Source organism: Natator depressus, chromosome 2 (assembly GCF_965152275.1).
Source record: "Natator depressus isolate rNatDep1 chromosome 2, rNatDep2.hap1, whole genome shotgun sequence".
Lineage (NCBI taxonomy): Eukaryota > Metazoa > Chordata > Testudines > Cheloniidae > Natator > Natator depressus.
Genome location: NC_134235.1, coordinates 247,570,967 through 247,592,640, shown reverse-complemented (window position 1 = coordinate 247,592,640; position 21,674 = coordinate 247,570,967).

Below are 21,674 nucleotides of genomic sequence, written 5' to 3'. Positions count from 1 at the left end.
GTAAATAACCATTCAAAAATCTGGCATGCACGAGGAGGAGAAATGTCAGAAAGGGTTTTAGTGAAGTGCTAGTGTCCATTTTTTTATACAATGCTGTTAGTTGAAAAGAAAGACTTGCCATATACTACTACATAGTATTTCATAATAATACTTAGCACTTTATGTAGCATCTTTCAACTACAGATCACACCATTGTTTATGAAGGCGGGGAATCATTATTTTCCCCATTATAAATGGGGGAACTGAAGCCCAGAGACTGGCTTGCCCAAGTCATTGGCAGAGATGCAAATAGCACCCAGCTCTCCAGTCTCCAAATCAGTGCTTTTTTCCCCTGGATCACACTGTCTCACTCTGGCAATGCAGAAATGGCTCTGACCAGAAGCCCTACCCTAGGACACACCTGTACTTTGGGGGTGTTCAAAAATCCAAACCCAAATTCAGATTTCACATAATGTTCATTTCTTCGTATTGTGTTAAATAGAAATCCAGATCCCAGAATCTGTGAACTTTGGGTTGTTCAAAATGCAGAGATGTGTGTCCAAATTTGGAGGCTCTGGATTATCTCTAATGATATTATACAGCAGTATCATCCTGGGGACAGCTCCTCACCTGATGCAATTGTCCTAGTTCCGTGGAAGTCAGTTGAGCTACAACAGTTTTCACCAGAAGAGGATCTCCACCCGGGAGCCTTAAAATTCCACTTGCGCTGCAGAAATGCAGTGTTTATGAAGGACAGGAAATGTCATGCAGGGTCAGGCCCTAGTTTGGTGGATCAGTAATTTCAAGAAGAAAAAGCTCTTCTCAGATACTAATCTGTAATGCTAGCCCTCCCTGCCAAGGTGATAGCTATAGGGCCAGAGGCTGATCTCAGTTTCATCAGAGTGAATTTAGAGGAACTCCACTGACTACAGTGGAATTGTTTCAGATTTACACAGTATTGTCCAGTTCCTACACACAGGCATAGGTAAGATTAGGATCAGGACTGCTCTGTTTATGCTTATCTTTGATCTGTGTTCAATTCTTGGGTTTGCTAGATCTCTGTCCATGGTGTAGGTAGGTCAAGCAAAGCTAGATTTAATAAATAGATACCAGCAATTCTTTAAGCAGGCAGCAAAATCAAGGACACCATTCTGCTTGCAAAATCTATTTTTCCTTCATAATAAAACTGAGGAAGTAATTTTTATCCCGGATTACATTGCATCCTTTGGAAAATGACATTGGAAGTGCTTCTTCTGAGAGCTTGTCCTCCAGCCAGAAGCACCCAAAATTCCAATGGCAATAGAAGGGTTGGTGTTCTGTGTAGTAGCAACACATGAAAAGAGGATAAAATATATTAATCCTGAAATACGAATGCATAATCTGTTGGAGCTACCACCTTTCTGCTGAATTCAAAGATGGGCTCTCTATCTATCTATCTCAGGTTTTGTACTGGCACCTATTGTAGTATCTGGGCACTTTCCATTTAAAATAGATTGGCAATAGCTAAGCCCCTAATGGACTTCATGGAGTCTCTCTTCTCTATTATTGGGGTACAAAAAGGTCTGCATGGGGTAGGGTATTTTTGGAAGGAGGAGGGTAGAGGGATCAGAGGCTGAAGTTGTGAAAATCATATTTATTTCTGGTGGAAAAACTTAATCTAATCAAAGGGTGCATGGTCATCATCGGAACGGTACAAACACAACATGTCTGGACATTGTGGAGACTTTGAACACTTCTGTGACTGTATAGGGAGGGTCGAAATTATAATGACTAAAATTTTCAAACTAGAGCCCCTCGAGTTAGGCACTATTTATTTAGGTACCTAAAGGTGGGTTTTAGATGCCTAACTTCATGTTTTTGGTGTATATTCTTGTTCTTCATATTGAAAGTGGTGGCCCAGTGGCAACAAGCATGGTCGTGAAGAGGATAAGCAATCCTGCAGAGGCAAAGGCTGTAGAGATTTCTGGTTTTTAGTACTTCTTCAACGCTTAGCCAGAGAGTCAGCCATAGCAATTGTTCGCCATTTGGTCCATTCCTGTGCAACCGCGAAGGCTTGACGGCCTGAGACTCCAACAACAGAACAGACTTGATGAACCCGTGTAAAAGGGGGTCTGCCTCTGGGCCGCCTTCACCCCTCGGTGGGTGGAATTTTATCCCAGATATTACAAGCCACCCGGAGAACTAGTACTAGTACTGAATAGTGAGTTACCAGATGTTGGTGTGTTTGCTTCTGTGAGGTTGGAAGGAACAGAACCGCAAGGATTTACTGTTCTCAAAGGTAGCACATTTGATAGCCTGTGAGCAGCTTTGTATACGAATACAGTAGCAGGGAACATTACAGTTGATTGATGTGGCCAGATGTCTACCCCCACACAGATGGTGAAAGAGTTAATGTAGGTCTGAAAGGCCAAATAATCCACCTGGTGTCACCTGGAGAGAGGGCCAGGGATAATTAAAGATGAAAACCAGCTGGGTAGGAGCTCTCTGCTGTTACAAAGAGAGGAAGCCTGGAGCAGAAGGGGGCTGTAGGAAGAGAGGTAAGAACTCTGCAGTCATTCTCTTGGCACGAAAGAGGGAGAGTAAAAATCATAGAATATCAGGGTTAGAAGGGACCTCAGGAGGTCATCTAGTCCAACCCCCTGCTCAAAGCAGGACCAATCCTCAACTAAATCATCCCAGCCAGGGCTTTGTCAAGCCTGACCTTAAAAATATCTAAGGAAGGAGATTCCACCACCTCACTAGATAATGCATTCCAGTGTTTCACCACCCTCCTAGTGAAAAAGTTTTTCCTAATATCCAACCTAAACCTCCCCCACTACAACTTGAGACCATTACTCCTTGTTCTGTCATCAGCTACCACTGAGAACAGTCTAGAGCCATCCTCTTTGGAACCCCCTTTCAGGTAGTTGAAAGCAGCTATCAAATCCCCCCTCATTCTTCTCTTCTGCAGACTAAACAATCCCAGTTCCCTCAGCCTCTCCTCATAAGTCATGTTTTCCAGTCCCCTAATCATTTTTGTTGCCCTCCGCTGGACTCTTTCCAATTTTTCCACATCCTTCTTGTAGTGTGGGGCCCAAAACTGGACACAGTACTCCAGATGAGGCCTCGCCAATGTCAAATAGAGGGAAACGATCACGTCCCTCGATCTGCTGGCAATGCCCCTACATATACATCCCAAAATGCCATTGGCCTTCTTGGCAACAAGGGCACACTGTTGACTCATATCCAGCTTCTCGTCCACTGTCACCACTAGGTCCTTTTCTGCAGAACTGCTGCCTAGCCATTCGGTCCTTAGTCTGTAGCGGTGCATGGGATTCTTCCGTCCTAAGTGCAGGACTCTGCACTTGTCCTTGTTGAACCTCATCAGATTTCTTTTGGCCCAATCCTCCAATTTGTTTAGGGCCCTCTGTATCCTATCCTTACCCTCCAGCGTATCTACCTCTCCTCCCAGTTTAGTGTCATCTGCAAACTTGCTGAGGGTGCAATCCACACCATCCTCCAGATCATTTATGAAGATATTGAACAAAACCGGCCCCAGGACCGACCCTTGGGGCACTCCACTTGATACCGGCTGCCAATAAGACATGGAGCCATTGATAACTACCCGTTGAGCCTGACAATCTAGCCAACTTTCTATCTACCTTATAGTCCATTCATCCAGCCCATACTTCTTTAACTTGCTGGCAAGAATACTGTGGGAGACTGTGTCAAAAGTCAAGGAACAACACGTCCACGACTTTCCCCTCATCCACAGAGCCAGTTATCTCGTCATAGAAGGCAATTAGATTAGTCAGGCATGACTTGCCCTTGGTGAATCCATGCTGACTGTTCCTGATCACTTTCCTCTCCTCTAAGTGCTTCAGAATTGATTCCTTGAGGACCTGCTCCATGATTTTTCCAGGGACTGAGATGAGGCTGACTGGCCTGTAGTCCCCAGGATCCTCCTTCTTCCCTTTTTTAAAGATGGGCACTACATTAGCCTTTTTCCAGTCGTCCGGGACTTCCCTGGATCGCCATGAGTTTTCCAAGATAATGGCCAATGGCTCTGCAATCACATCCGCCAACTCCTTTAGCACTCTCGGATGCAGTGCATCCGGCCCCATGGACTTGTGCTCGTCCAGCGTTTCTAAATAGTCCCGAACCACTTCTTTCTCCACAGAGGGCTGGTCACCTCCTCCCCATGCTGTGCTGCCCAGTGCAATAGTCTGGAAGCTGACCTTGTTCGTGAAGACAGAGGCAAAAAAAGCATTGAGTACATTAGCTTTTTCCACATCCTCTGTCACTAGGTTGCCTCCCTCATTCAGTAAGGGGCCCACACTTTCCTTGACTTTCTTCTTGTTGCTAACATACCTGAAGAAACTCTTCTTGTTACTCTTAACATCTCTTGCTAGCTGCAACTCCAGGTGTGATTTGGCCTTCCTGATTTCACTCTTGCATGCCCGAGCAATATTTTTATACTCTTCCCCGGTCATTTGTCCAATCTTCCACTTCTTGTAAGCTTCTTTTTTGAAAGAAAGGCTGTGGGGAACACAAAGGCTCCTCCAGGGTGAGGTGGAAGCTGTGGGAGGGAAAATACCTGGAAGACACAGGGTTGGACCAAGCTCCTGAGTCTGACCCTGACACAAGGACAGGAACTGAACCTCTGGGGAAAAGCCCTGGGAGGTGCTGCTTGGTACAAACAGCTAAGGGAGGGGCTGAGGGAAAATCCTGAAGCAAGGCTAATGGTAGGATGGAGTCCAGGGAGGCAGTGGCAAGATATCTGATGGAGCAGATCTTGGCTGCTCATCCTAGGGTCCCTGGACTAGAACCCAGTATAGAGTGTGGGCCTGGGTTCCCCTACCAGGCACAAGGAAGGGGGTGTGAAGGCTCCTGTGAAGGATGATTTTAAACCCTGAGAGAAGGGTGTAAGGATCACTGGGCCCAGAGTTAGGGGCCTGAGACCAGACATAAGGTCTTAGAATTATTTGTTGGACTTTTGTTCAATGGCCTTGATGTTAACTTGGAAGGGGTGGGCCTAAAATGTGACCTGGCTGGAGGGCCCCGTCGTGACAAGATGCAGACCACCATAGGCCTGGAATGACCATCAACTGGGAAGCTAGAGAAGGAGAGCCTGCTACATCACACCCAGCCGCAAGGGGATGCACCAGTGGTTAGTTGATCCTTCTACAGTAGGCTCCTCCATGATGTGATAGTGTATACAAAACCCACACTGGGCCTGGAGGGGTTAAAAGACAATACTAGGCCCAGGTACACCTGCCAAGGCAAGCATGCAAGGGTGGTGGACAGGCTGCTGGAGAAAGGAGTCCTTCTCCAGGAAGCCAGACAGAAAGTTGTGCTTGAGAAGGGACCACAGAGTAAGACCCAGAGGTTGTGCCTTCTCCAATCACCACCCCCTTTGAGAACCAGCAGGTCCCACAAGGCCCTGTTCCTTTGGACTGTCTTGTGTGATTCTGTGTGTTTGGACTAGGGGGCCATGCCCTGAACTGAAGGGACCTATTGGTAGGCAGTAGTCCAGGGAGGCAAACTTGGACTTACGTCAGGGAGGACCCTGCCAGCATTGCTTCACATAGGGCCCTGGGCTGGCATCTGTTGGAGAGGGAGGGCCCAGGTCCCCCTACCACACCAACTTAAAGGCAGAGGCCCAGATGCAGGGGGGAATCCAAAAATCCCCATCTTAGGGTCAGGAACAGATACCGTTACCACCCTGACAGAAAGAGAAGGGGGCTGGATGTCGGGTGCTCTAACCACTAAATCACCCGGACGTCTGAGCCCCCTATCACATATGGCTGCTACTGTTTGTTTCCTTGCAATCAACTGGCATTTTTGTGCTCTGAGAGATTTGCGTTTCTGATGATCAGCTTGCTAATACTCACTGTTTAACTGCTGATGTTCCCCTTTGGGAGGAAGCATGAAAACCACAGCAGATGAGAGCAGAGAGGTTACTTATCCACTTCTATAAATTCAGGCAGCACTATGCTATGTCATTGCTTCACATTTAGCATGCGGATGTCTCTGAAGAGCTTGATCAGCAAAGATTTGAAATCATCAAAACATAACTCAGGGTAGGAATTTAGTCCAATTTTTGTCTCCAAGTTACACAGGTATAAGTCCTGAATATCTAAACACCTAAACTGGAGCCCTTTCCTTTTCTCTTCTTCTGTTCTGTGAGTGGTGAGTAATGGGCATGTTTCCATTAATGTGTGATACCCACAAAGAGCCTGGATACGGCCGGCCCTGTGAGCACTCCTCCCGGTATCCCTGTGCTGGAACCAGGCACCGGTTCCTATTCGCATCCTCTTGGGTGCCACGTACCGAGAAAGAAGCAGGGAAAGCAGGCTAACACCTCTCCCTGCTGAGATAATACACACTGCCTCTGTTTGAAGAGTGGTGGAGCTGCCACTGCTGCGTGCACTCTGAGAGCTCCCAGGAGGCAATCTGGCTGATTTAGCCAAAATGCCTCCTGGGAGCTCCCAGAGCAGTGAAGCTCAAAAGCTACCACAAAACTCTCATTGAGTCTAATGGGAACAGAGTTAGGCCAATACTGATCGCTGTCTAAAATCCCATCCTCCCTGTGGCACATAGTGTGGCTATATTAATTACCCATTGGTGCCTAGCCTCTCCTTGATTTACAGCCTGCAGAAATTGGCATTTCCAGCAATAGCTTTACAGTACTGGCAAATCAGCAATTGTAGAAAGATGGTGAGGTGCTCAGCAAATATATCACTTCCAGCTTTTCAGGGAGGTACAGTCTGGGGTTGCGCTATAAGAAAAGCTGAATGAAACACCTATTGCTTGTCTCTTCCTGTGATGGTTTTGTGGCAAGCCTGAAGCAGTGCAAGCTCTTGCGTAAAGCAGTTGTAAGAACTCTTGCAACACCGGGTACATGTACACTACGATAAAAGAGTCACGGCACAGCTGGGTCCCAGAGTCTGGGCTCCAGCTCAAGTCCCAACGTCTACACCACCATTTTATAGCCCTGCGAGCCCATGTCAGCTAACTTGGGCCAGCCATGGGTGTTTTATTGCAGCGTCAGACTGCCATCAGATTTTATAATGCACCAGGTCTTTCATGTGTCAAGCTTCTCATGCAACTCTAGGTGTGAGTTCTTCCAGCAATCCAGTACGGTCCAAATACTACATCTTCTTTTCATCTTATCTAGGGTTAGTAATGCTAGGGGGATGCTGCAGAGCGAGAAACCCAACTCGCTTAACCTGACTGACAATCTGGGATGAATAAAAGGGGGGATTTATGGGCCCAATCCTGCATGCGTACACTGAAGGTGCTGGGTGTTTTGCTCTTATCTTCAGTAGGAGTAGGATGGGGCTGAGCTGTGAGATTCATGTGTTTTGATAGACAGGCGGGTCATGAATCACCTGAAACACCACAGTGACCCCACGGTTGCTTCTTGCCCTGCACTATTAAAGTTAACTCCTATTAGCAAACTGGCCAAGGACTTTACATGCAGCTGAGGTGAATGGAGATTGGTGCCTGCTGAACCTCTGGAATATTTATTCGGACATTACATCGGGTTACAGCTGACAATCCTCAGCCTAGGTGATAACTGATCAAGAACTCCGGAAGTGATTGTGTCACAAGGTGCAGCTTGTAGTAAAGAGGGATGCTCTAGCACAGAGGTAGCACACCTGCTCCAACAGCCCTTTGTGAGCTGCAGCTTACTCCTCGCCGTGTGGCTGGTCAGCTCTGCTGGCTGCTGCATGTGGGGAGCCATGGCCACACCTGCCCCCTGGGTTGCAGCTGCACATGGGAGGAGTACGGAGGGAGACTCTGGGCACAGGGATTGGTATTTTGGCCTTTACAGTGGCTGTATAAAGGGACGTGGGGGGGGCGGGGGTGAGGGATAGGCTCTGTATACTCTCTCCATTGTACACCTGCATGAGGTCTGGCAAAGAGGGCCAAAGTCATGCAGTGACTTTGGCGGAGTTGCAGCAGGGATGGATATAACCCGGAATATTTATGATCAGATGGTGCTATGAAGGCACAGTACTGACTAGGGGGCACGGTGGAGCTGCACTGCCCCAGGGGCGCTCAAGAAAGCATAGTGTCTCATGAAGCACAGTGCTTCACAGCAGCCACTGTGCCGTGGCCACCCATTATGAGGGAAACCCCCCGTTGGCAGCCAGTGGATCTTCTGGCCAGTGTGGTAGAGGGGCACGACACCATGGCTCTGTCTCCTCCCCTGCCAGAGACATTAGTACCTCCAAGGTGCTGTCTCAGAGCAGCTCTCACGGTGAGGAGAGTGCAAGGGTTGCACTCATGTATCTGGTCAGCCCTGCGTAAAGTGTGGAGAGAGCGGTGCCACCCAAAGAGGGGGGAGAAGTCAATAAGTTGGGGCCAGCAGGTTGGGGTGAAGAACAGTAGAGCAGGCATGGTGGGATGATGAGGGAGAGTGAGGAGAGGAGCTACTCAAAATGGTTGTCTGGGAGGAAAGGGGAAGGACAGGAGCAGCTGCCAGGGAGCTGGGAGCGATAATTTGAGTAGAACTAGTTGACATTTTCCATTACATTTTTTAACAGAAAATGCTCCTTTGACTAAAATGAAATTTTTTGTTTTGAAATAAAAAAGAAAAAATTTTGGTTGAACTTTTTGTTTTTCAATAATTTTCATACTGAACAATTGCATTCATTTCAGTGGGGGGAAAACCACCTTCTCTTCTTCCCGAACTCCACTTCCCTGTCTTCTTTTCTCTGATGGAAAAAAGTGAGAGAAAATGTGTCTTCCCTCCACTCTGTTAACAACTCTAATACTGGGAAAGAGACAGTGCAGAGGTAGGCAGGAGGATGGGTCCCATGTTACATTTCTGCTTAGGTGCCCCTCCAAATATCATTAAGCCCCTGGCTCTGGGCTAGTATTACACTGTTAGAGTGACCCAATGACACCATTCATTCCACTCTTGGCTGATGCAGGATGGGCAGATGGCGTCATAGCACAGAAATTCCATCCAGCGTGCTGTATTCATACCAGTCCTTGGATACAGTGTAGGAATGATGGCGCAGTGCCACAACACTGGCTGGTGACCAGGTGAATGGAAAGCCATGAAGCTGTCCGATGACACACCAGAATGCAGATTTGTGTGTGCTTGTTTAGCAGCCTGTGTATTCTTAATAATTTATCCAGCTGACACGTTCTCAGTGCTGACAGCTGAAGTCATAGTCCCTGCTGGTCAACAGAACATAGGGGTGTTTCTGAGATCTGTGAAACATAAATAAAGCACACATTAGAATTCCCAGTGCATTTCAGTGAGCTGCCAGATGATAAATATTTGATGAGTCGTAGATCAATAAAGCACATATCCTACCTGCTGAGGTCTTTTTTTAGGAACACAGCCTTGAGTATTAAGACCATTGCAGTGCAACTCTTTTTAAGTGTGTAGCAGCATGAGACCCTAGTGATGGTTGCAATCTTTCTTGCAGCCTCTTGTAACCTCATTAGAATTTGATTATTACTCTCAATTTTATGAGGCTTCTTTTTAGCAGCCACAGTGTTTGGAGAAGTTGCCACTGCACTGCTGATCTCAGTATTATGAATGTCAGATGCTACCAATGCTACCAGGAGCTTTTCCATTTGAAAGGTGAACTGCAAGGCTGAAAAAAGAAACCCAAGTATGCCCTTTATTGCTTCTCTATGATGCACAAAGACAGCCTCAGTGTATCCTTTTGCTTGTTTTTTTAACAGAAATATCAAGCCTTGATTTCCCATTTTTTTGCTTGCAGGTACTCTGGAGGATAATAGAACTAATTGGACAAAGACATCACAATAGACAGAAGCACTCCAGAAACCTTGGTTCTGTGGCTAGGTCACTGGAATGGGCATCAGGAGATGTGCATTCTATTCTGGTCACTGCTATGACCCTGTGCAAGTCACTTCATTTCTGTGTGTCTCTGTTCTCCCTCTTATCTGACTCTGTTATAATATTGTTATAATACTATTGTTATAATACTATTTGCCCCTCTGCTGCGTGGTAGCAGATGTCAGGTTTTGTAGTCAGCTTTCTGTCGGAGGAGAAATCACGGACAAGGAGTCTGGGTATACTCTGTGCAGTTTGTTTTCTTTACATGTATATGCATAAGTCCTGGAACTGAGGTGGCCACAAATGGCCCACAGGTCTTCTTGAAGGGATCTCAGCCCAAACACCAATGTCTGGATCCCAGGATGCAACTCTGCCTCAGTAATTGACAGCAAACTCTCCTTCTGCTTGGCACGGAGCCCTTAAAAAACACTACATCAGAAAACCAACAACAGGACAGCATTTTTTTCCAAGACCAAATACTTGCTTGCATGTTAAGAAAATGCTCAGAATGAGTAAGTCTAGGGCTAACAGCACCATCTAATGACAATAACAAAAGCATGTTGCAGTTTTCCCTGTCTAAAATAAAGGGATATTCAGTCAGTCTCTGTTTAAAATTTTCATTGTTGTTGAGTCAAACAATATATAACAAGAACACAGGTTTAACTCTGGTCTGCTTCAATATTCCCTCTTCTTTCAGCTAAGAGTTTGGAAATCTGCCACTCGAGTTTCAACCTACTGTGATGTCCCTCTAGGTCTCCACTCCTCCCAAGTATCCTCCAGCAAAACCAAAACCACTGAAAACTTGATATTCCTGATATTTCTATGGGGAAGGAAACTTTTTGATGAAAGGACATCTCTATGTATCTAACGGGCACAAGAAGGACTTACTTCCCCTTTTCAGGTCACCTTTGACACTTGGTGATGTCTGAGGTCCATGTTACCTTTAGTTAGGGATCAGGGGCCCAATATGACTATAAATACGTCCAAGGGAAAGAGATGAGCCAACAATGGGAATCATAACCTGCACACGCTCATCCCATCAATTCCATGTTGATATGAACAGTGGGCACAGTTACAGCAAGAGGGACTATCTAAGGTACTTACATGATCCCCTTTTCCATCGTATCTGAACACTGTACAACCTTTACTGTATTTATCCTCACAACACCCCTGGGAAATAGGGAAGTGTTATTATCCCCATTGGGAATGCTGAGGGAGAGAGAGACTAATGGCTGGCCTCAGATGACACAGGAAGTCTGGCAGATAGGGACCTGAATCCAATTCTCCCAGGTCCTACGCTAGTGCCTTAACCACTTCCTTCCTTTTTGAGTGGATATTATACACAAGACAAAGGCAATATGACCCAAATATTGCAAAATCACTTTCCTTTGCTGTTTCTGGAGGTCCAGAACATAACAGATTGTCTGTAAGCCAAGTACTAAGTTTAGTGGTGAAATATTTTTAATAAACTACAAATGTGGGAGATGAGGGAACAGTGATTAAAGCTGGTAACAACAGAAATGCTCTCCTGAATCCCAAGAGAAATACTTCGAGCCAATAACAGATATGACAAATAATGCTATTGTTAGTCGAATCGATTATTAGACAAATTTTTCTGTATTTGACCAGATCTATCGTGATAAAATAATATCCATTAGCTAACTTGTCAAAGAATGGATTATTTGCTGAGTATTCAACAAATAATTGTAGCTAGTATTCAACCAGCTCTGCTATCAACCCATAAGAATAGAGGACAAACAGATGCACATGAGGACAAATGTTGGGTGACTCAGATGTGAATATGCCTAATAGTGTTGCACACAAGGATCATTTCTGCCCTGTCTGTGCATGCCTGCCAGCACTGGAATGCTGTTCTTCTCATTGCTGCATGGGTTATAGGAAACACAACGTGTGACTGTGTGAGCCAAAAATGAAAAAATTAGTTGCAATGTCACATCAATACAGTTGTGACCACATTTGCTAGCAGTGAAATTGTTGAGGGGAGGGATAGCTCAGTGATTTGAGCATTGGCCTGCTAAACCCGGGGTTGTGAGTTCAATCCTTGAGGGGGCCATCTGGGGCAAAAATTGTGGACTGGTTCTGCTTTGAGGAGGGGGTTGGACTAGATGACCTCCTGAGGTCCCTTCCAACCCTGATATTCTATGAATGCAGTGGTGTTGGCCAGCTGAGCCTCAGGACCAGAGTCACGTGAAAAATACCCAATAGTCTGGAAGTAGGAATGAGATGATTTTTTGGAAATAAGAAGTTTACTTCAAAATTCAGTGTAGTGTTGAAAAGTCAATGTATGTAGCTGAAACCTGCCTGGAACCCCAATAGCTTCAATGTCCTATGTTCACCTCTGGAAAATTGTTGCTCATCCAACTTTGAATATCTGACAGCTGGTCAGACACCCCTGAGGCTCTCTCAGGAACAGCCAGTTTCAGAGGATACCAGGACACCATCAGCATACATGTGCCAAGTCCTAGTGTGCTGATGAGCTCTATTCCCAAATGGCAGCACACAGATCAAAACCAATATCAGAGGCCAACAACCACAGCTCTGGAAATATGCCATGGGTGAGTTAAATGAACAGAAGGTGAACACAAATGACCTCTAGACACAAAGTGGTGATAGGGAACAACTTAAAGTAGCACGGTGTCTTCTGGCAAGGGAGAGACATGACTCCAGAGGGCCACGCAGGGGCTCTAATTGAAGACTGTTAAAAGCACCATTCAGAAGAACAACAAAGGAAGGAGAGCGGTTGGATTGAAAAGTGGTCTGTAACTAAGTTAAAAATGGCCTTTGTGGAGTGCGCTTGTGTGAAGCACATCTCTAAACAGGAGTGTGTCAAAGAGTATGGCAGCTTGATCAGCGCGCCAATAGGCAGATGTAAAATGACAAGGCTAAGGCAAAAGTTGTGAAATGAATGCTGATTGCAGGAGTAATTTTAAAAGCGAAGAGGGAGCAGAGAGGTGATGAAAACAGGGGCCCTGTAGACATCCCCATGTAGTGTGCACCCATCCTCCCACCTTCTGTGCATGTCACCTTTGTGCTCACATGGACAGAGAGTGCAAAGTGGGGTGAGTTAGCCTCAGCCGGATCCAGTTACTTGGGCTAGGTATGCCACAGAAAGAGCGAGAGCATTTCCAGCTGGTTGGCTGAATAACGTCCCTTTGGCACCTTAGACCCTGGTTTCTCCAAGTGGAGGCTTACTCCACTGAGCAGAAGGGTGGCCCACTGGTTAAATGCTAGCCTGGGACTCAGGAGATCTGGGTCAACTCCCTGCTCTGGCCCAGGCCTCCTATGCAACCTTGTGCAAGTCTCTATAACAGTACTTCCTTACCTCACAGCACCACGTGAGGTGCTCAGCTACTATGGTGATGAGGGCCAGATAGGTACTGTCAGGGGCTAGAGGAGGGAAAGATATGGGATATTGGTTGCGGATGCTTTTAACTTTACTGTAGCACTGGTTGGAAAAACACTTTTTTCGTTGGAATTTGGTCGTTCATAAAAATGGAAATGTTTTGTGGAGACAGCTTGATTTTGCCAAAGTTCTGATGGAACCCAGGCTGGAAACCTTGGAAACACACCTGCTTTCCTGCCAGATCACCTGCCAAGCTTCCTGGGAAACCAGGCTTCCAGGGTCTGCAGCTTTTGGGCAGCCTGCCAGGCTGACTGCCCCAGAGTGGGGGCTTCATTTGTGGTGTTATGCATAATCAGAACAAAACCAAATGTCAGAATATTGAAATTGTCTGTGAAATGGAATTACCTTTCTCTGCCGAGCTTTACTTTACTGTGTCTAATTGTACGATACATCACCCTGGAATTCTGCTGTGAAAAGAAAGACAAAGTATTTGTTTCTTTTATCTATGCTTTACTATTTATTTTTCGAGGGGAGGGGATTGGATTTTTTGCAGCCTTTTCTCAATTTGTTCTGGCACACTGTCTCTCTGCAATCACTCAGTTCTATTTTCAATGCAGATCTGTGTTCTATTCCTGGTTCTATCACAGACTTTCAGTGTGACATCAGACAAGTAATTTGGAGTCAAATTTTCAAAAGTGCTTAAGTGAATTAGGCACCTGAGGCCCATATCTTCGAAGGTACTTAGGTGCTAACTTCCACCAAGTACATAAGTCACTATTTAAAATGGGTCTAAGGCTTCTCTGTCACTTAGGAGATTTTGAAAAACCACCCTTCATGCCTCAGTTTCCTCATCTGTAAAATGGGGCCAATGAAGCTTTTCTGCCACTCAGAGGTCTTGTGAGGCTGCTACATTTTTGCAGGCCATAAAATAACCTATATAGTTGTTTGGTTTTGATGGGATGATTAGCAAGAGTAGCAAATGGGGGATGTCTAAGAAGGTTTTAAAAGTGGAGTTATGGTGTATAGCATACTGTACATTATTTCCCTAATGCCGATGCTCTTGAGTTATACCTCTTCATGTGCTTCTAATAGAATTGCTTGCGTAGCTCAAGAGAACGGAAAATTTGCATTATTTTGTACTTCAGTAGGAGTGAGGATTCCACTGAGATATTATAGAATCTATTTAGCTGAAGCAGATCAGGAATTCTGCTATCACCATGTTTCTAGCTGAAAATCTAGTAGCTAATTCTGTGTGAGGAACAGCTTTGAAGATGTTTGTGTCTGTTTGGCCACCTCTCTCGCCTCTGTCTATTTCCTAGGTGAAGTGCAGTGTTTGGATCATACAAATAGGATTTATTTTTAAGTAGGTGACTATAGAAAAGCTGAGTACTGCTATTGTGTGACTCCAGCGTGTGCTGAGGGAGCCCAGTACCTTGCAGGTGGCACCCAGCCCCTCCCAAGATTAGATTTGCTATTAGTCAAGCTGGGATGGTTGTGGCTTGTCACAACCTTGTCACCCTGCCTGGTATGTGGCTCACCACTGAGAGGCCAATCTCAGGTCAGACAGTCAAAAAACAGGGCAGACACCCCAACTGTTTTTATATTCTATAATTAGATTTCACCAAGCCAGTAATAAATGTGTGCTTCTGGATTACTGTATTAGTCTCACCATGGAGCCACAGGCAGTCCTCTTCGGCACTCCAGCCAAATGACCACCCAGACAAACTGAACTTAATGATGAAAGGTTATTAAAACCAATATTCACCACACGCTAGGTCCTTCCAGCCCCAAAGGGCCAGTCACATACCCCAGATCTCACCAAAGACAACAACAAAAGACTAGGAGTACTTCTGGCACCTTAGAGACTAACCAATTTATTTGAGCATAAGCTTTTGTGAGCTACAGCTCACTTCATCGATGTGAAGTAGCTGTAGCTCATGAAAGCTTATGCTCAAATAAATTGGTTAGTCTCTAAGGTGCCACAAGTACTCCTTTTCTTTTTGCAAATACAGACTAACACGGCAGTTACTCTGAAACCAACAAAAGACTAACTAAAGATTTATTAGCTAAGAAAAGGAAATGAGAGTTATTGAGAGGTTAAAGCAGATAAAATATATTACAGGTGAATCAGAGTGTATAGTCCAAATGATGCAGAGTTGTAATGTCCGCTAATTTTCCATAAATTCCTCAGGGTTTCCCAGAATGGCTTTTGGAGTCCTCTGTCCAATCACCTAGGATTCCCCCTGTCAGAATCCAAGCAGTCCAGAGATGCAGGATCATTCCCAGGGTACATCTTTATAGCTGAAAACAGCCTGGCAAACATTCCTAGCACTGTGTGGGTCCACAGACTTCCCATTGTTGAACATACAATGACCCACTCTGAAGCTAACATTCTACTTCTTACGCATACACAAAGTAATCTAGTTACAGTGTTATACATAATGTAATTGCTGGCCATTCATTACAATCGGAATGGCTAAGTGGAAAAATAAGAGTATCCTTAATTAGTTTTCCACATCAAGTTAAGTCACATCTAAGCACTAAATACAAGCCTTTTGACCTAATGTTAATTAAGTAGCATCACGTACATAATATAAAGGTAATTACATAGTTATAGGACATGAAAAAGGATATAGCAACAAAAGGTTAATTTAGTTACACTAGTATACATCAAACAGGATGTAGATAGATGAAGACAAATACAATTAACATCTATTTAACAAGTGAATTGTCTAGATACACAATAGTACCTTTTAGCACCTCTTTGAAGGTCACCCACTAGTGAATTGCCCAAGGACTCTGATCCTAGCTTTGTGGTTAGATGTTCTGCTATGTGTCCGTGTTCTCCCAGTGTACTAGCCCAGCTCTGCGCAGACAGCTGGCACAGCAGGCCTTGAGTGAACCGCCCAATGGCCACAAGATCCGTTAAGGTACGAAGGCATCAGGCCAGGTTTATTATCAATAAAGCATAGTAATAGCACCTGGCAGACTTTACAAGAATGCTAAGAGATGTGTATGCCCGTTACAATGGATGCAGCTCAGTGAATGGCAGAACTTTCCATTCTCCCCTCAGCTGGACAAAGAAACTCCCTCTGAAATACTTCTTTATACCCTAATACAAACAAGTTAGTACCGCCTCTGACATAATTAGTCACTGCCCCCTGTCGTGACTAGTTATCACCTTGTACATGTTGGTTCAATTAAAACATTTCTATTACGTACTGTTATTTTGACCTTATCTTTTAGAAGGGTTCAGTGTATTCCCGTTATCCTTGGAATGTTTTTGTACCATCCTTAATATCAGGGTGTTCTGATACCACTTGATATTGGGATGTGTTTGCATGAGTATTTTGTAACTAGCACTTCTTAGAAATGTGTATGTCTGCAATATTAGCCCTGTTCTTGCCAGAGTCTGTAAAGAGGTCCTACCTCCTACCAGGCCTCTAATACAAGGGCTTATGTCTCAGACCCTCTTCCTATTACAAGCTGATCTGTCAGTGTCACACCCCCAGTGCAAGACTGATATGTGAAAGGGGTGTCACTGACACTTCTGAATATATCGTAGGGCTCCTCCATTCTCAATAAAGCATCAGCCAGTACACTGTCTTTCCCCTGGATATAACTATGTTCATATTAAATTCTTGTAGGGCCAAACTCCAACAAAGTAACCTAGAATTGGTTCCCCTAGCTTGGTGAAGCCATGTTAGAGAAGCACGATCACTTAAAACAGTAAACTTTCTGATGTACAGATAAGGTTTAAGCTGCTTAACAGCCCACACAATGGCATAGCATTCTTTCTCAATTGTAGCATAGTTTTGTTCAACTGGTGTAGGTTTTTTGCTTAAATACGCAATGCTTAAGTACCCCTCTCCTTCTTGCATTAGTACAGCTCCCAAACCAATATTAGAAGCATCAGTACACAGCAGGAATGGTTTATTAAAATCAGGGCTGACTAAGACAGGCTCTTTAGACAATGTATCTTTGAGATTTGGGAAGCCTTTCTCACAGGCCTCTGTTGACATCACCTTATCTGATTTCCCCTTTGTTGTAAGGTCTGTTATGGGGCCTACTATGTCACTGAACCCCTTTACAACCCTACAGTAATAGCTGGGAAGACGAACAAAGGATTGAATCTGCGTCTTTGTTTTAGCGGCAGGCCAGCTTTTAATGGCTTCTCCTTTTAAAGGGTCAGGTGGAACCAACCCACTGCCCACCCTGTGTCCTAGGTAGAATTCCTCTGCAGCTCCCATTTTGTACTTGGAGACCTTGACAGTGAGGTTGGCTTCTCTTAGCCTCTGCAACACAACGCCCACTTGGTACAAGGATCTTGCCAGGAGCTACTGAAAATAGCCACGTCATCTATACATGCTTTGGCAAATGTTTGCAACCTCTGCAGCACCTCATTAATAAGCCACATGAAAGTTGCACTGGAATTCTTTAATCTGAAAGGCAAAACCTTCAATTTGTATCGACCAGATTCCAGTACGAAAGCAGATTTTTCTTGGGCATCAGCATCTAAGGGAATCTGCCACTACCCATGAGTCAAATCTTAGGAATTTTGAACTCTCCACCCAGCTGGTCTAATACGTCTTCTATTCAGGGTGTGGGGTAAGGGTCAGTTTGCATGATCACATTTAGCTTCCTATAATCTGCACAATGGTTTTATCCCTTTTACGTACCATCACAATAGGATGACGCCCAAGGGCTTTTTGCCTTTGCAATTATTCCCATTTCTAGCATGCTCACAACCTCCTCCTGTATTTGTTTCTATATTTCCCCCTTGGCCCTATATGCCCTGCTAGGAGCTGGGTGGGGCCCAGTGGTTTGAATGGAGTGCACAATCTTGTTAGTTAAACCTGACGAGTTAGAAAAAAAAACATTTCTATGGTGCTTTAAAAGGGATAGCATTTCCTACCTTTGGGCTACAGTTAAACCCTCCCCAGACTCAGGGCATGTCTACACTACAAACTTAAGTTGATCTATGTTAGGTTGACTTACAGCCACTGCAGTAATTGCTTCAGTGATTCATGTCCACACTGCCTTCCTTCTGTCATGGTGCATATCCTCACCAGGAGCCAGGGCCGGCGTTAGGGGTCGGTGACCTGACAGGGATGTCAGCCCCTGGCCATGGCTGGGGGAGCTTTTGGGGCGGGGAAGAGGTCAGCCCCAGTCCTGGCAGTGGTGCGAGGATCTAGGAGTGGAGGGGTCAGCCCCAACCCCTGGCCGCAGTGTGCGTAGCTCAGGGGGAGAGGGGGTCAGCCCCCGGCATCACAGAGCTGGGGAGGGGTGGGGGGGAGCAACCCCAGCCAGGTGGCACAGGGCTCCAGCTCTCTCAGCCCCAGCTGCAGCCAGGGGGTGGAGAGGAGCTGGTGGGCAGGGCCAGGGGGCGGAGAGGAGCCCTCGGCCAGCCTGTGACCCAACAGGAGTGAGCGGGGGCAGGGGCCGGGGGTGGCGAAAAGCAGGCCGGGCCTCAGAGCCAGCCCAAGTGGGCCAGGCCAGGGCCCCTTTGGAGCCAGGGCCCGGCACCATGGTGCCACTGGCGCCATTGTAAACCTAGTACTGGGTGCCAGGACTCCAGGCATCAGCCTGGCTCTGAGTTGGGAGCCCAGGCAGTAGCCTGTCTGGGAGTGGGGAGCCAGGACTCCGGGGGCAGCCGAGCTCAACCACAGGGGTGGATAATGTGTCCTCATCTTTACCACACAAATCATATTGATGGCCACCTCCCTTTCATGGTAAGCTTTTAACCCATTTAACCTTTCTTTTAACCCAGTATGTACTGTCTGCACAGCTCCTTTGCCATGGGGCTTTTTCACATTATAGGTAACTTCATTAGGCCTTTCCACTACTTCAGAGGGTCCATTCTGTATTTTGTTTTTCCTCACAGGAATTGGCATGAACATTGTATCACCAATTTCAAACGACTTTTCCTCGGTATGCCTATCATATCAAGCTTTCTGATTTTTCTGACTTTCCTTAATATTCTGCTGTACCAAATCCATTATAATTTACACATTCTTCTTAAACTGTGACAGACAATCTCCCACTGGCTGTTCTGTGTTCTCCGTACTGCCCTCCCAAGAGTCATGAGTCAAATCTAAGGGTCCCCTGACCTGCCTCTCATATAGAACATCAAAGGGAGCAAATCCAGTAGATTCTTGGGGTACACGTCTGTACTCATACAGTAAAAAGGGGAGCAACAAGTCTCAGTTGTCCTCATGCCTGGAAATGTACATTCTAAGCATAGCTTTTAAAGTTCTATTTAATCTTTCCACAAGTCTATTAGTTTCGAGGTGGTAGGGTGCAGCCTTCAGATGCTTTACTCCACACAATTCCCATAACTTCTTAAAAACAACAGCCATTAAAATTAGTACCACAGTTTGTTAAAATTTCTTTGGGAAAACCTAGTCTGTTGAAGATAGTTAACAAAGCTGTAGCCAGTGTTTCAGCTTCAATATTAGACAATGCTATGGCTTCGGAGTACCTGGTAGCAAAATCTACCACCACAAGAATATACTTCTTTCCATTCCTGGAAGGTTTAGGAAGAAGTCCCACAATATCTACAGACACTCTGGCAAATGCCTCCCCAATAATGAGTCAAAATTGCAGAGGCACCTTGCAAGGTCCCCTTAAGCCCTACACTTCTGACATAAGTCACAGCTCTTACAATAATTCTTCGCCATCTGAAACATATGGGGCTAGTAAAAGTTTCGTTTTAGTCTGTCATCGGTTTTTTCTACTCCCAAATGATCTGCAAATGGCCCAAATTGGAGCAAATCTCTTCTATGCCCCTCAGGCACAACTATTTGCTTGCAAATTTCATCAGGAAGTCTCTTCTTCTATACCCCAAATTAAAAAACACAGTAAAAGAACTAAAAAAGAGCCACCGTGGCTTAACAACCATGTGAAAGAAGCAGTGAAAGATAAAAAGGCATCTTTTAAAAAGTGGAAGTCAAATCCTAGTGAGGTAAATAGAAAGGAGCATAAACACTGCCAAATTAAATGTAAAAATGTAGTAAGAAAAGCGAAAAAGGAGTTTGAAGAACAGCTAGCCAAAAACTCAAAAGGTAATAACAAAATGTTTTTTAAGTACATCAGAAGCAGGAAGCCTGCTAAACAACCAGTAGGGCCCCTGGACGATCGAGATACAAAAGGAGCACTTAAAGACGATAAAGTCATCACGGAGAAACTAAATGAATTCTTTGCTTCAGTCTTCACAGCTGAGGATGTTAGGGATTCCCCAACCTGAGCCGTCTTTTGTAGGTGACAAATCTGAGGAATTGTCACAGATTGAAGTGACACTAGAGGAGGTTTTGGAATTAATTGAGAAACTTAACAGTAACAAGTCACCGGGACCAGATGGCATTCACCCAAGAGTTCTGAAAGAATTCAAATGTGAAATTGAGGAACTATTAACTACGGTTTGTAACCTGTCCTTTAAATCAGCTTCTGTACCCAATGACTGGAAGATACCTAATGTAATGCCAATATTTAAGAAGGGCTCTAGAGGTGATCCTGGCAATTACAGACTGGTAAGTCTAACATCAGTACCAGGCAAATTAGTTGAAACAATAGTAAAGAATAAAATTGTCAGACACATAGAAGAACATAAACTGTTGGGCAAAAGTCAACATGGTTTCTGTAAAGGGAGATCATGTCTTACTAATCTATTAGAGTTCTTCGAGGGGGTCAACAAACATGTGGACAAGGGGGATCCAGTGGACATAGTGTACTTAATTCTAGAAAGCCTTTGACAAGGTCCCTCACCAAAGGCTCTTATGTAAATTAAGTTGTCATGGGATAAGAGGGAAGATCCTTTCATGGATTAAGAACTGGTTAAAAGACAGGGGACAAAGAGTAGGAATAAATTGTAAATTTTCAGAATGGAGAGGGGTAACTAGTGGTGGTCCCCAAGGGTCAGTCCTAGCACCAATCCTATCCAACCTATTCATAAATGATCTGGAGAAAGGGATAAACAGGGAGGTGGCAAAGTTTGAAGATGATACTAAACTGCTCAAGATAGTTAAGACCAAAGCAGACTGTGAAGAACTTCAAAAAGATCTCACAAAACTAAGTGATTGGTAAACAAAATGGCAAATTAAATTTAATATGGATAAATGTAAAGTAATGCACATTGGAAAAATAACCCCAATTATACATACAATATGATGGGGGCTAATTTAGCTACAACTAATCAGGAGAAAGATCTTGGAGTCATCGTGGATAGTTCTCTGAAGACATCCACGCAGTGTGCAGCAGCAGTCAAAAAAGCAAACGGGTTGTTAAGAATCATTAAAAAAGGGATAGAGAATAAGACGGAAAATATCTTATTGCCCTTATATAAATCCATGGTACGCCCACATCTTGAATACTGCATACAGATGTGGTCCCCTCATCTCAAAAAAGATATACTGGCATTAGAAAAGGTTCAGAAAAGGGCAACTAAAGTGATTAGGGGTTTGGAACAGGTCCCATATGAGGAGAGATTAAAGAGGCTAGGACTTTTCAGCTTGGAAAAGAGGAGAC